Below are 14,820 nucleotides of genomic sequence, written 5' to 3'. Positions count from 1 at the left end.
CTTGTGTAACCTACTAGCTAAAAATCACTATTGTATTTATTTGGGCATCTATTTCAGTTCACATTTTCAATGTAACTGTGAATAACTTGGAAAGCAACTACTCGTAACTTTTCAGTTGGGATAACATTGCATCCTTCCTGACCAGGGATAATCTGAGTTTGTACTAGTTGCCCTGATATTGTATCTAGTTAACTCTCTTTTTACTCTCAAAAGTATTCCAATTTGGATGATAAATTACATGGTCACCCTACATGTAATACATTTAAATTCATGTTTCTGTAAAATTTCAATATGAATGCATACCTTCAATCTTCAGCATCATTACTGAGGGGCTGAAATAGGAAAATATTAAGTATACAGATACCAAAATTAACAATAATTATAGATTGAACTTCCAAAAAAACAATCCAAAATAGAGGTGAAGAACTTTGGTAATTCACAAGACAGGACAACACTGATTTAACACTTATGACACATAATGTATTTATACTTTCAGTAAGACCAATTAAATAAAACCTTTTTTTCCCCTTTGTGATTGATTGCTAGAGTTTTGGCAGAAACATGAGACAGATTACTTTTGTGTGCAAAGACTTATTATATACTATTAACCTGCAAAATCCACGGGATTGTATAAATGAGTAGGGGCATAGCATCAAACTAACATACTTGGAGTATTTACTATGTGAAAATGTTTTGCTAGGCTTCTTACATGAATTGTTTTAGGAAAAGACTTAGGAGGGATGAGAAAAACTGCAATTTGAGTAATAGGAAATACTAAGTAAAAAATGAAGGCTAACATTTACCAAGCATTCACTGTATGCCTGGCACTATTCTAAGTGCTTCAATACTAATTCATTTATCCACACAAGGAGTTGTGACGATATTCTTTTTCTTTTTTTTTTTTAATGCCTACAGCACCTGGTATTCCTAGGTGGTCTCACATCCAAGTACTAACCAGGCCCGATGCTGCTTAGCTTCCGAGATCAGGTGAGATCAGGTACGTTCAGGGTGGCATGGCCGTAGACATGATGGTATTCTTTTAACCTCACAAATAAAATGTAAATGAGACACAGAGAGGTTAGTTGACCCACAATGCCACTCAACTGATACTTAAACCAGATACTCTGGATCTGCCTGATACTGCCTTCCATGTGTTCTTGGGTACCCATAATAATCATGATTCTATCTTACATTTCTAAAACACTTTGTGGTTAGCAAAGTCCTTGTCTGCATATTCTCTCTCTCTCTCATACACACACACACACGTACGCACACACACACCCCTAGTGAAGCAGGACATGTGAGGGTATCCCCATTTTACAGGTAGAATGTATTTATGTAGTTTGTCCAGAGTTGTCCAAGCAGTGGAACAGAGATTGGTTTGACTGTAGTTCTTTAGTCCATGAGCATCTCACCCTCCATTGCCAAGATCAGAAGTGCACAAACTAAAAGCAGCACATTGGACCCTAGAAACAATCTTTCTTGGCAGCATAAATATGTAAACCAACATGCTCATCAGCCTAAGGTAGCTCTTTAAACTTTTAATTCTGATATAATGAACTCATAAAAAATAGGCTGCTAGTTCGCTTTAATTTCTCATCTGTGAAATCATGGTAATGTTAGTGTTTACTCATATGCTTGTTGTCAGAAATAAAACACCTAATACATTTATAAAGCACACAAAGCAGTTTCTGGCACTCTGTTGTTATCTCAGGTTATTAATAAGGACTAGCTTTTCAAAAATGTGGGCAGGTTGCATGAAATCATCCGGATTACTGGAAATAACTCCCAAAGCACAGGTGCCACTGATGTCTGGAAAACAACATGCTGTTTTTGTGCTAATTATGAAGAGATATTGTCAATGACCAACACATATTTGAGGAAAGACCTTTATGTAGTGAATACTTTGAAGAAATGTAAAATGTGTTTTAGGACATTCATTTGCTTTGAGGAGTCTATACTTTCCCATCTATTGACAATAGATTATTTTTGTCAGAGCCTGCAAGGGTTGGAGGGCTGGCAATGGGGAACTGATGTTTAATAGAGTACAGGGTTTTGGTTTTGCAAGATGAAAAGAGTTCTGGAGATTGGTTACACAACAATGTATGTGCTTAACACCACTGAGCTAGGCACTTAAAAATGGATAAGATGATAAGTTTCATGTTTTGTTTATTTAAAAACTTTAAAAGTACATTATTTTAGTTTTAAATCTTACTCTGATAGTTAATTCAAGCACACATTTGTGAAAGTTCAAAAGGATACACAGGAACAAACATCACATGAATCAGGAAGTTATCAAATAAGAAAAATTATGTCTGTAATAAAGGGACCTTGACAGATAGGCCTTCCCACTACTTCCCACTCCAAAAGACAATTAAAAAAACTGACATAAAAGGCTGATGAACAAAAGTAAAATAAGCAACTACTTCATAAAAAAATAAAATACAATAAAAGATCAAAAAGAGTACAAACAGAACACAGTTTAAAAATTCAGTAGTGAAAGATCTCTTCCACTGTGTAAACCTGAGAAAATGCCAAACTTCTTTAAAAAATAGGTCTTATTTTTATATTTTTATTCACATGGATTAAAAAAATATATATTATTTTTTCTTTCTCCTTCCTTCTTTTCTCCTTCCCATCCACCCACCCACCCACCCACTCTTTCTGCCTCCCTCCCTCCTATCCTTCCTTGTCAAAATACCCAATCAAACTTGATTTTGAAAAATAGGTCTTATGCTCTGTTTTTTTGTTTGGATCTTTCAATGAGATTTTTGTTGTCACAAAAAATAAGAATGACTCTTAGACTTTGGGTAATGTATTAGTAAAGCATTAACACAGCCCATTACTGTTGCTGGGCAAGGTGAGCCAATGAGGGTATTCCCTAAGGAATTTTTGTCTGTGGCTCTTTTACTTATTATGGTACTGTTATCTCTGTACTAGATAACAAAGTAAAATATTTAAGTCAGAAACAGTAAAATATTTTTTAAGATCTTTTAAGTCATGATGTTGTGTGTGTATGTGTGCTTGCACTTACAACTTTTCAATGCCCAAAAGAATCAACTGTTGGCCTTGTATTTCACAGACTATTCTATGAGAAGCTCAGCCTGGAGCTTTGGGGGCTAAGACATGTTAGGTAAACTTTGGATGATACAAGCACTTGGGAAGAAACTTCATCTGGATACACTGTAGTTTACGTAATTAAGCATTAACTTCATAGTGAGTAAGGAAAATAAAAAAGGTGTGTGTGTATATTTAGGCCACTCACAAATTCACATCAGCCTGTGCACTGGAGAAGCAATAAATGCTAAACAGCAATCCTTAACATTTGGGGCCATAGGTCCCTTTGAAAATATGATCAAAATATGTATATACACACCTAATATTGCATATAATTTTAGGCAATCTGGGGACTTCTTAACATGTCTGTGTAGGCTGTGAACCACTTGGACACAAAAAAAACCTCCCACACGAAGAACAGAAAATATAAAGACCTTGTCAGGGATTCAGATGAATAGTAACTTTCTAGACCAAGTAAGAGCAATACGTTGCTTTCAGTAATGAAATTTTTTAAAATTTAGAATACATTTAATACTGTGTGCTATTAGTGCATAGCTCTATGACATTTTAAACATTATTAAAATATTATTTAAAAAGATCATTTTTCTGTTTCCATTTGTGGAATCTTTTTTAAACATAGATATTAAAATAAGAATTTTAATTAGTAATTTTAGTCCATGTGGTAATATTCAAATACATGTAACAACCACTTCGAAAAAGTTAAAATAAGTCTTAAAAAAAAGACATTGTCATAGATAATTTCAAAATGATATTTATAAAACAATGTAGCTATAATCGCAAAGCTTTCAGAAATTCGTTCCTAGTTATAAGTAAAATATTTGCCAAACCTTTTTATTAAATAGTAACTGGGAATTTTCACTTTCTATTTAAAATAAAATGAAATACAATAAAGTTACTGTAGTAAATATATATATATATCAGTGATGAATTATAGTTTTTAGTTTTGTATGTTTACACCATTACATTCATGCATATAAACTTACGCATTACTGATACACTGTAAGATGGAACAGAATTTCCTACTCTTTAGCTATACCTTAGGTCATGGACAGTATGGTTCTGAATATGGAAAAAATCCTTTTTATTTTACCAAAATTCAGAGGCTTCTCTGTAACCTTATATCTTGGTAAATTTTATTCATCAGGATTCTCCTATTGGTAAGCAATAGGAGAATAGGTGATAAAGCCCACCAAATGTTGGAGATGTAATGGTATGCAAAACTGACATCATTACAAACAATTAATTAGACTTCAGAGTGATTACATGCTATGAAGAAGAAATAAATGGTGCTATGATTGTGTTTAACAGTCCTTAAAATGAGAGTAAAATCACTGCCATAAGCTATTATCTACTAACTCAACTTATTTATCTAACTAAACTAGAATGTTTTCCTTCTAGCAGGTTAATCAATGCATTTCCTGTTGTCTTATTTCCTTCATACTTCTAAAACTTGCAAAATCAAAGCCTTTAATTGGGTTGTGAACAAATTTATCTCATGGAAAATGCTGTCATTGTATTCTTTTGAATAAAAGTGGTGGCTTAATAGTTATGGATATGAGAGCAGGGTGAATTAAAAAATGATGTCCATTTACTATTAATTTTAATTTCTCTGAAGAGAAGTGACAGGTCTAAAATAGTCAATTGTTCTTTTTGCTTATAATTTTAGAAGGAGAATACTTTGATTTTCACATCACATTAAGAATACTTAAGACAGAAAAGTTAACTCAATTTGAGACATTGCTTATACATTGGTAAACTTTAGGAATTGTTCAAGGTGATATATGAGTCATTATCACAGAGAGGAAAGAATAAGTAATAGATTAGGGAAAAGGTTGGAAGCTAGCTAAGTGTAGAGGGGGTCGGTGTTTATTTTGTGATTGTTTTATATTTTATGACCATAGTTGCTTAAACAACATCTTAATTATCAAGACTTGCTGACATTTTGTAACCAGAATATGAACTCCATGTTGGAGAATTTTGTTCTCTCACTGGCATTATGCTCTGCTGCCTCTTGATCTCCAATTCTCTTTGTTTGACAACCTGTAGTTAGTGACTCACTGGTTTACTTTGATGATTTTACCTACTTCATTCTCAGATTCTGTAGTTATGATCCTATAACAATGTCACTCATGACTAAAAATAATGTCTTCTGACCAAAACAGGGTTCACTTTTACTCTGAACTGCTAATAATTTTCAAAGAGAAAGATCTTTAATCACAGCCCAAAATGTCAATATCTACTTGTCTTAGCTTTTAATGAATCTCAACTGAGCACCATAGACAATTCTGTGTTTTTTTAGCACTGACTTTCAAGCAATGAAAATGTTCTCTACTAACTGAAAGCTACTAGAAGCATTCCAAGGTTTTCATCACTTTTTCTGGCATCGATTCTTGGATGTGTCAAACTGTGGAAAGCCCTTTGGCAGTAAGAACTGCTTCCACCTGTGAAACCTTTATTCCGATTTCTTAAGAGGAAAATTGATTTAATTATTAATGTTGATTAAGTCAGTGGTGAGCCTTTTGTTTTTTTTGGTTAGGTCAGGGTGTGTACAGTACCCTTGACAGTGCTCTTGTCTGATGAGATGCTGGAGGAAGAGATTAATTGGAAACCATTTGGCTGCTGTTTTTAGAAGGATAGCAGGGCATGACATGCTTACTTTAGTGCAGAGCAATAAAACACAAACTGCCTTCTAAAAATTTTATTGTGGAAGTTAATATTTCATTTTATTATCTGATTATAAAAATCAAAATGTAAGTAGCTCAAATAACAGTCTTGACTAATATATCACGAAAGTTTAGTTACCATACAATTGAAAGCCATTATCATTCAACACAATCATGGAAAATAGCTTCTTTTTTTTTTTTTTTTTTTTGGTGGCATAAACCTGAACACTTAATTATTTTTCTAACAAATGAGCAATTTAAAGCTCTGCCTTTCTAAAATGTCACTGCACTGTGTAATATTGAACAGATGACAATTACACATACCTTGACCATTAGATATTAAATGCTAAATATTATATGCAGCATTCAAAATATGTTCTGATCTGCAAATGTGTTTGATAGGAAGTAGATGTCTTCATTTACATCAATAACTCATTTATTTATTCACCTATTATGTTCCAGGCATCTTTCTCTCTAATCATTTTTAAGAAACACTAATGCCTACATCTGATCTCAGACTATTTAAATCAGAAATACATAGTGCCCAGACATTTGTGCATGTTAAAACTTTAATGTATTACTAATATACAACTAGATTTGAAAACCATGTGTTTTAGTAGTGGAGAGGAAAGATAAGAGCCCTTTTCTCATTTCAGTGAAAGAAACCGACAATAAACAAGTGAATTAAAATTTAAGCTACTGATAATCACTAGAAGGGAAATAAAACAGGATAAGAGGAGAGGGCAGCAGTCAAGCTAGGACAGCCTTTTGGAAGAAGTAGCATTGAAAGGGTTGACTGATGGGTAGGTGCTTGAGCTCTGTGAAGGTTCTGGGAAAGGGGCTCCTGTAAAGACCCGAAATGAGAATGACTCTGGCATATTTGAGGCAGAGCAAGAAGTCTTATGTGGATGGAATGGAGGATGAGGGATGGAGGGAGGGAAAGTGGGAGGTGGTAAGGTGATGGGGGAGAGAGAGAGAGAAAGAGAGGGAGAGAGAAAACACTAGTTTCTGTATGAGACAGCTCATGGAGAGCCTGTAGGTCTATAAGTGGGAGCAGAAGCCATCAAATGGTTTGCTCTTGTTTGCATTTTGAGAATGTCATTATGATTATCATTAATATCATTAAAGAAATAAATATGGAGGATATCCTTATTTAAAACAAATCTAGATTTAGAAGCAACTTGGTGCTCACCATACTTTTGATGTATGTGGTGATAATTATCCTGTTCTAATGGGGAGGAGGCACTTTTTTTTTTTTTTTTAAGAAAAATGTACATGTCATTTATGTTCCATGCAATTTTTCTTAAATCAAAAGGACTTGTAACAAAATCTAGTTTCTATCATGCTTGCCTGTCTTTCCAAATTTAATTCTATTTCCTTCTTAATGACAAAATGTTCTTTACTGATATATATTGTCAGTTTAAAAAAATAAAAATGATTTCATGGCTTTTTTTATGAACCTGACTTAATATGTTCATAACTACTTGCATGTCATATCCATCTGCATTTCAGTCAAGACTTTAGTTATAGTAATAGGCTCATTATCTGGAGATGAAACTGTTAATCGTGAAATCATCTCTATCTCATTTTTTGAGAGCAGTATGAATAAAACTCTGGAGATACTCCATGAAAAAGTATTTTCTTGGTGAAATAAAATAAGGAAATATGATACATTTTTGGAGATTTAAATATATGATAATATATTAAAAATGTGGGATATATCACAGTAAAAACATTGTTTAAATTTATCCAGATGTTTTACAAACTTATTTGGCTATGGAACCCTGTTAAATGTATGTGCGTGTGCATGTGTAAAACACTTCTTATATTTCATAGAACTAGCCTTTCTCAGAATTCATTTTTAGAAACATTGTTCTACATATATAACTGACTTTTATTTCTTCAAATGGTATTATTGATGTCTCACTCACCTGTACATGTTTATAAACAAGACAAAACAGTCAAGACTTATGATTTTTTTTGACATTAAACAGATGTGAAGTTTATTCTCTTATTAGTGCCTGCAGGACTTACAAATAAACCTGTGAATAGTTTCTTGCTTGTTCTTCTAAAGTCTTAAATTTAAATTTATCGATGACTCCAGGCCTTTTCACTAAAAGAGTGGTTACAGTGCTCCTAGCCATATGCCAAGATATTAAATGGTTATGTCTCTTTCAAAAGGCTCTGAACATTACAGTGCCAGGCTCCTTTCTCTCTGCTTCCTCTCCATTATCTGATTTAGAAGGCTGATAGGCAATGCTGGCCAAGAGGGTGGAACATCCTTTGTTCTCTTTAGTGTGCACAGTGGCTTTTCCCACTGAATATGTATAACAATTATAGCATCTGGGGAACTATCACCACTTACTTCAAATCAGTTAAAGGGAAAAGAATACAGAAAAGGAAACTGATGCTTAATCGGAGGTGGGTTCTAATTTAAGTACAACCAGATTGTAAAGACACGTGGGCAATGTAGCTGTCTAAGTGACTTGAAAGCCCTTCCCACTCTTAATTTACTAGGAGCTATAGAAATATTAAATTTTGAAAAGTGATTTTTCCACAATCTCAATATTTTTTCTATTAATATCATTGCCTTTTTTTCCTTGTAAAAAACATTATTTTTAGTCCATTGTATTTGTAAGAATTCAGAATTATAACATCTAATTGCCTTTCGTATATTCAAGGGTTCATTTTTATACCTTTGAAGAATTATAGTATGTCTCTGTGTACATGTTTAGTATATAGAAGATACTCAGTGCACCTGTAGATTTGTAGCTACTTTGCAGTAACTTTGGTCACTCAGGGAGTTGAACCCAACAGTTGGGAACTGTTGAAAGCAATGTACATACATCAAGTAATGGTTGACTATGGTTGGGTTTAGAGTGTTTGCAGGGGCTGAATTATGGAGGAGTATAAAATTTATCTTGAAGTTTCCAAGAAAACATTGAAGCATGGTTAATAGTTGGGTGGCAGAATAAAGATTTTCATTTTTGAGCTATGCTTGCCGAAAGGTAAAGCAAGGACTGGGGTAAACAGTGTAGGTAAAGAGAGTCCAGTTTTCAAGGCAAAGGGTTATTAATGTCTGGCAGTGGGAATGGAGGAAGTGGAATAAATTCTAGAGCTCTTTTGAAAGTCAGATGGACAAGATGTGGTAATGAGATGTATATAGGAAGTTGTATAAAGGGAAGAAATATGATGTCACTTGAAGAGTTGGCAACATTTTCCCAGGTGAGAAATTTGAAGCAGAGTAGTTTTGGCAGTCATGAAGGTAACGGCTTATTTACATAGGCCTAATATATGACACCTTTGGGAGCTGACCAGTGTCAACAGTCTCACTAGTCACACTTTTTTTGTTTGTGTAATACTGAATTTTACAGACTGCGTTCTATTAAACCTATCAACTCTAATGTTGCAGTTTTTCAAAAGATATATTACAAACCTTTATTTACATGCAGTGGGCTTAATATGTACTATGGCTATTTTATCATCTGTCTTATTTAGAATTAGCTGACCTCCCTTTGTGTTGCTCAAGGGAGTCGTTTACTGTAAATAAATAAATCCTTGTTGTTTCCTATCCAAGCATTCTTCTCACAGTACTCAAGTAGTAGGAAGCCCTTTTGGCTTTCTACATTGGGGTTCACAGGTCTGTTACATGGAGGAGAAGTGCCCACTGAGACCACTTCCTGACCCCCAGGATTAGCCAGTTGCTTGTCTGTATAGAGATGTCTGTGTCAAGAATTAATAATGGAAAGTGAAGATTTTACGTTCAAACTAGCAAAGTCAGAGTACCAGTTTCATGGTGTGAGGCCCTCAGCATCGGCATCCTTGTTCTAATGAAGCCCAACTAATTTGGAATGTTCTATCTCCAGGAAGTATAAAAGTATAAAAAAAATGTAAAATGACAATGAATTTACTTTTATATGTGATCAGATTTTAGTTTATCTATGCAGATAAATAGGACATGAATTCCTCAAGAGTAGATATCTGTCTGTTCATCATTGTGTCACTACCGTCTGGAGGTATTCCTGACACTCAATAAATATTTGGTAAATGAGTGTATTTTAGTTATTGGTTCCAGTTTTTCTCTTAGCTTAGCATTTATCCGTGTCTGTGAACTGGCCGGGATGGATAGAGGAGAAGGCAGGAGCTGGAGGAGTTGCCTCAGCTGTGGGGTAAACAGTTGAGTTCCAGCAGGTGGACAGAAGCCTGGTGTCGAAGGCTACCTTACACTACCTCTGGGCGTTGTTGAAGAAATAGAGTAGCTCAGGAATTGAGAATGAATCAACAGGGAGTTTTGGCTTGTGGATATGGCATGGCCATGGAGAGTCAGATGGCATTTTATAGCACACACCTGGGGCTTTCACAAGTGTTCTTTTTGAGGTCTAGGTCAGCGTATGCCAGTGAGGAGGATTAATTTGTCAAGTTTCAGTTCTGGAGGGAAAGTGTGACAAAAGTACAGTATTATCCGAAGAACTCAGAAACAGGTACCAAGACAGTAGTGGTTACATGCCAAGGCCCATGGGAAGGATGCACAATTAGGAATGTGGTTTCTACATGCTCTTACCAAAATGAGAGGAGGCTGTGACTAAGAGCGATAACATCGTCCTTCAGCCATTAAGAACAGTGACCAACATCACTGAATGTGAAGCGGAGATGTCTAGATGCTCTCCTCCCTAGCGTGCTTTGTCTCCAGAGTGGTTGGGCACGGGTCTGATGTGAACCCCAGGCATAAGGATGTGGCAGTGCTCCATGGGTGTACTTGTGACCATGAGTCCTCCTCCTCCTTTCTCCTTCCCCTGTTGCCTCCTTTTCTTTTCTTTCTCTCCTTTATATCCTATCCCTTCTTCTTCTCCCTTTCAACCTTCTCTTAACTCTTCTCACTCATCTTCCTTCCTCTTAGCTGTAGGGTGTGATTTTGTAAGTATGCCTATACCTAATATTTTATTATAGGAAAGTAAAATGTAAGTAAGAATAATCTAGGAAAATGACTGGGCTTTTTGGTGTTGAAAGATCCATGAAGTGGAGAAAGAATACATTCTTTCCTGTTACATTGATATAATCTGTGAATACATTTATTTAGCCTCAAGTTAAAAAAAAAAAAAAGGTTTCAAGCACAACAAAGAAAATACAGAAGCCATGGATAAATTATATTTGCTTTGTTCTTAGGAAGAAAGAGAGAAATCATAGCATATGTTTGTTTTTGTTTTTGAATTAACTATAGAACAGACGTCTACAAATGAAGAGTACGTTTTCTTTTTTTGGAGACTACATTTTTTTTAGTGACTTGAAATTCATGACAAAAATTTGCTTGGTTTTTATTTTTTACTTTTCATTCAATTAGTATAATTCTTTGAGAGTGTATTTGATAGAGTAAAATATTGTTTTTACAGTGTTATATATCATGAAATTTTGTTCATTTGTGGTTTTAAGACTGATTCCTTGGGTGGATACTAAGGCGAACAGACAGAAGAGGTGACGTTAGATTATTTTGATGTGAGGAAAAAGACCCACTCAGTTACCTCAGTTAGGTTAAGTTTAGGGTTGAAGACAGGAATCCTACGCATGTGGCTAGCCTTTAAGGGAACCTGGGGAAACATGGACTGAGATACAGAAATGGGAAGTAATCAGTGCATCTCTTTGAGGTTCCTAGTGACAGAGTCGATTCTCTGCCATTGTAATGATGCAGGTCCCTTCTGTGCCACCCCCACCCCCTCTTCTAACAGTCTCTCTATTCTACATGTTTCTCTACCTTCTTTGGATTCAGTTTCTGATCTCTCGTGGTGTTCTTCATGACTTCAACTGCCTCGTAACATCTGTAAAGCATCTTTTCCTTATGTGTTTTGTTTTCTGTTACAGTTACAAATAGTTTGATTTTCTTCTATGTCAGAGTTTTTTTGCTTTGTTTAGGCAAAGATTTTGACGAGATCTTTACTTAAGTCTTAGATGATCTAGTCTTAGCTAGGGTGCTCACTGTAGGCTCTTCAGACGAAAAGGGTTATGCTGAGTGCCTCCAGGTAAGTTATTCCTCCAGCAGGAAGATGAGGGCAGGACCCTTGTAGATGGGGTTTATAGGCATGACAGGCATTTTGAAATGGCCAGTTTGAGTATAGTGAGGAATTACTTTGGCGCAAGAAGCGTAGTGGTTGGAGGTCCTCAGCATTCAGTCCATACTTGGCCTTCCTGAATTTTAACCTTGAAGCAATCAATGAATCAGAAATAACTATTCCTCACTTAGTTTTCAAGGCTTTTCTTGGATCTCATTGCGTATGTTTTGTCATCAATTAAAAAAAAAATCACCAATTTTAATTCACCAATTTTTCTTCCAATTTAATTTTCATTCACTACTTTATGGGTTATTTCAACCTATAGGTGAAACTTAAAAATCCATAAACAGCTTCTATAAGGAGTTAAACTTACTTGTTAATGGTGACATCTATAAGTAGGTAAGGCTCTTTCAGTTTTAAAAAGTGATAAAGATCGCATCTCAGAGTGTTGTCTCTCATTTGGATAAATTATTTCTCTGCAAAGTCCCTGAGCAGGTACTCAAAGACTACACAGGTAACATTGGCAAAATCTAGAGTTAGAACTTTTAAAATGTGAGTTGAGTCGTCTTTAAATGAATTGCTTTCAAATGCATGTGCTGCTTCTATTTAAGTGTGTGTGTGTGTGTGTGTGTGAGAGTGTGTGTGTGTGTGTGTGTGTGTGTGTGTGATTGTTGTTGGATTTTTTGTTTGATTTTTGGAAAAGTAGAGCTTGATGACCCTATTGATAAGATTTTTCTCCCTTCTAGTGCTTTTTTTGCCTTTCCTCCTCCAAATATCTAGTGAGCATTTACCATGTGTCAGGCACAGAGGAAGTAATGCCATTTTTATCTAATTCAGACATACTGCCAGCAAGATGTAAGTAGGTTGAAAAGGTTAGTTTCCTTGATTAGGCAGTAATTATCATTGGTACACAAGCATCTGATATATTCTTTCAGACCTCACACTATGTCTGTTTTCTTCTGTAGTAAGTTCTCTTGGCATGTACTAACAGAAAAAAAAAATTAATTCATTTGACAATAAGCAATTCTTAGCTTAGAATAGGTTTTTCTGCAAAATCATGCTTTAGTCACAATGGGTGAGGATTTTTCTTTTTCAGTATTATTGCTATGCATAGTTTGCCAAAAAACGTGAAACAAAATGACAAATAGTGCACAGGATTTTAGCATGTAAACTAGAGTGTTATCCTCTAATTGTGAAAAGGAAATAAAAAGTCTCAGAATTTCTGAGTTGTGGTCTTAGCTCTGATGCTTCTAACTCATTTCTCAGTGTTGATTTTCTTTTTGGTAAAAGAAGGAAAACACATCTCTATATGGGACTGGGTTGTTTTTTGAAAATAAAATTCCATTATAACAGCAAAAATATTTTGAAAAGTAAAAAAAGACTTATAGATTCATCACCATCATCAGCTGACCTAGTTCAAATAGATCTCTATTTAGAAATTAAGAATTAAGTTAGATGCAAGTGCTTAATAGGATGACATTTATTTTATATTTATAATAACGTTGTAAATTGTTAATTTGTCTGACTCCTCTACTAGATTAGAAGTTCCATGCCTTCATCTGTATCTCCAGTACACAGTACTGGATCAAGTATTCAATAAATGTTCATTGTATCAGTAAAACTGGGAAGGAGATGAAGAAAGTACATCTTTGTAATATCACAGTCTGATTATTATTATAAACTAGTGAAGTAGCTTTCAGTCATATTTTGGAGAGCAGTATAAATCCATCAAACATCTGGCTAGATCATTGTTTCCCTTTGAAAAGCTTTTGTTTTGTTTAGTTCACTCTGCCCACCCCGCTACAGCCCAACTCCCGCCCCCACCCCCCAAATGGTTACAGCACAACGGAGAGAATATACTCTTGGTAATATCATTTTCAGTAACTGTGTTAAATGAAGTCTTTATTTTCTGAAAGAATGTATTGTACTGTTTCAGTTTTAAGTGCTTTTGTGTATATAGCAAAGAGATGAAGACTGCCTTGCCCAGTTTTATCTAGTCATGAGTTCTCTGGAGGAGTGACCTGCTATGGCTGACATTAGTGCTTTTCCCCTTAACAATAGATTCAGAGCATTATAAAGACTGCTCTTTGATCTAGTCGCAGCTTGAAAATTAGATCTACTTGGTATTACATGATCTTTTTTCTACTTTTCTATGGCTCAGTGTTGAATTCTTATGAAATGTTTGCAAGAGTTTACGTGCAAGTGTGGACTCTGCCATCACTTGTTGGAAAATGGAAACTCAGTTGTAAATTTTACCTTTTCAGAACAAGTCCTGACTTCTGGAATGCATCCTTTTTGACTAGTAACATGATCTCATATTTGTTTAGTACTTTATCCTTGTGAAAGTGCTTTCATACATAACTGCTTTGAAAATACCCCCAGGGGAGAGGAAGAATGGTATTATTAGCATCATGTGGCAAGTGCTCTGCAGGTTACTTTGACCTAACTTATATATAAAATGTTTAACTGTCAAATGAAATTAGACTGGACCTAGGTGTCATGTCATTTCCACATTTTAAAAATTATTCTGATAAATCTGTGAATAAAGAAAAGACTTGCTATACCTAAGCTAAACCATATCATTGGGTTTTGGAGCCTTGGGAGATTAGTCTCAAATGAGATGACTGCAATCTTCTTTGCTCACAGATGGAAAACTGTCTTCATTTATCACAGAGTAACTGAAGAATAACTGAAAACAGAGATATCTTTGATGCTTGTCAAGACAGAAATAATTCCCTTCTGATGAGGAAAATGTGTAATGAAGAAGGCTTAAGAGAAAGATGTTCATAGCCTGAGAAAAATATAATGCTTGTTCATTATACGTGTTTCATATATTCATTTACAGCATAGACTCTGCCCTGTGGGGTTGAGGGAAGGAATGATTCAAGTATATATTTATTCTGGCTCCCTTGCTTTTTCCTCCTTTTATCCCCCATTTCTCCAAATATTGCTAAGATTTCCATCTTTTTCCCTAGTCAGAATTATCTTCTTTTTCGAACTCTCATTGCATTAAAAAAGTTTCTCTTTCACTTATATGT

The 14,820-nt window shown here is 35.0% G+C and overlaps 1 protein-coding gene and 1 pseudogene across 12 annotated transcripts in view; one reads left to right on the top strand and one right to left on the bottom strand.

The window, feature by feature from the left end:
- GULP1 (GULP, engulfment adaptor PTB domain containing 1) overlaps nt 1–14,820 on the top strand; it is a 204,863-nt gene that overhangs the window by 54,546 nt on the left and 135,497 nt on the right. The window contains exon 1 of one of the 12 annotated variants that reach the window (XM_011356374.2): nt 966–997. The exons of the other annotated variants lie outside the window; for them this stretch is intronic. The gene's annotated coding sequence lies outside the window, so the exon portion shown is untranslated. Of the gene's footprint in view, nt 1–965; nt 998–14,820 lie in introns of those variants that run through there. 12 annotated transcript variants of the gene reach the window in all.
- LOC111739975 lies at nt 907–1,025 on the bottom strand (annotated as a pseudogene).

The sequence above is a fragment of the Pteropus vampyrus genome, unplaced genomic scaffold (assembly GCF_000151845.1).
Source record: "Pteropus vampyrus isolate Shadow unplaced genomic scaffold, Pvam_2.0 Scaffold2, whole genome shotgun sequence".
NCBI lineage: Eukaryota > Metazoa > Chordata > Mammalia > Chiroptera > Pteropodidae > Pteropus > Pteropus vampyrus.
This window is presented reverse-complemented; position numbering and strand designations above follow the sequence as displayed.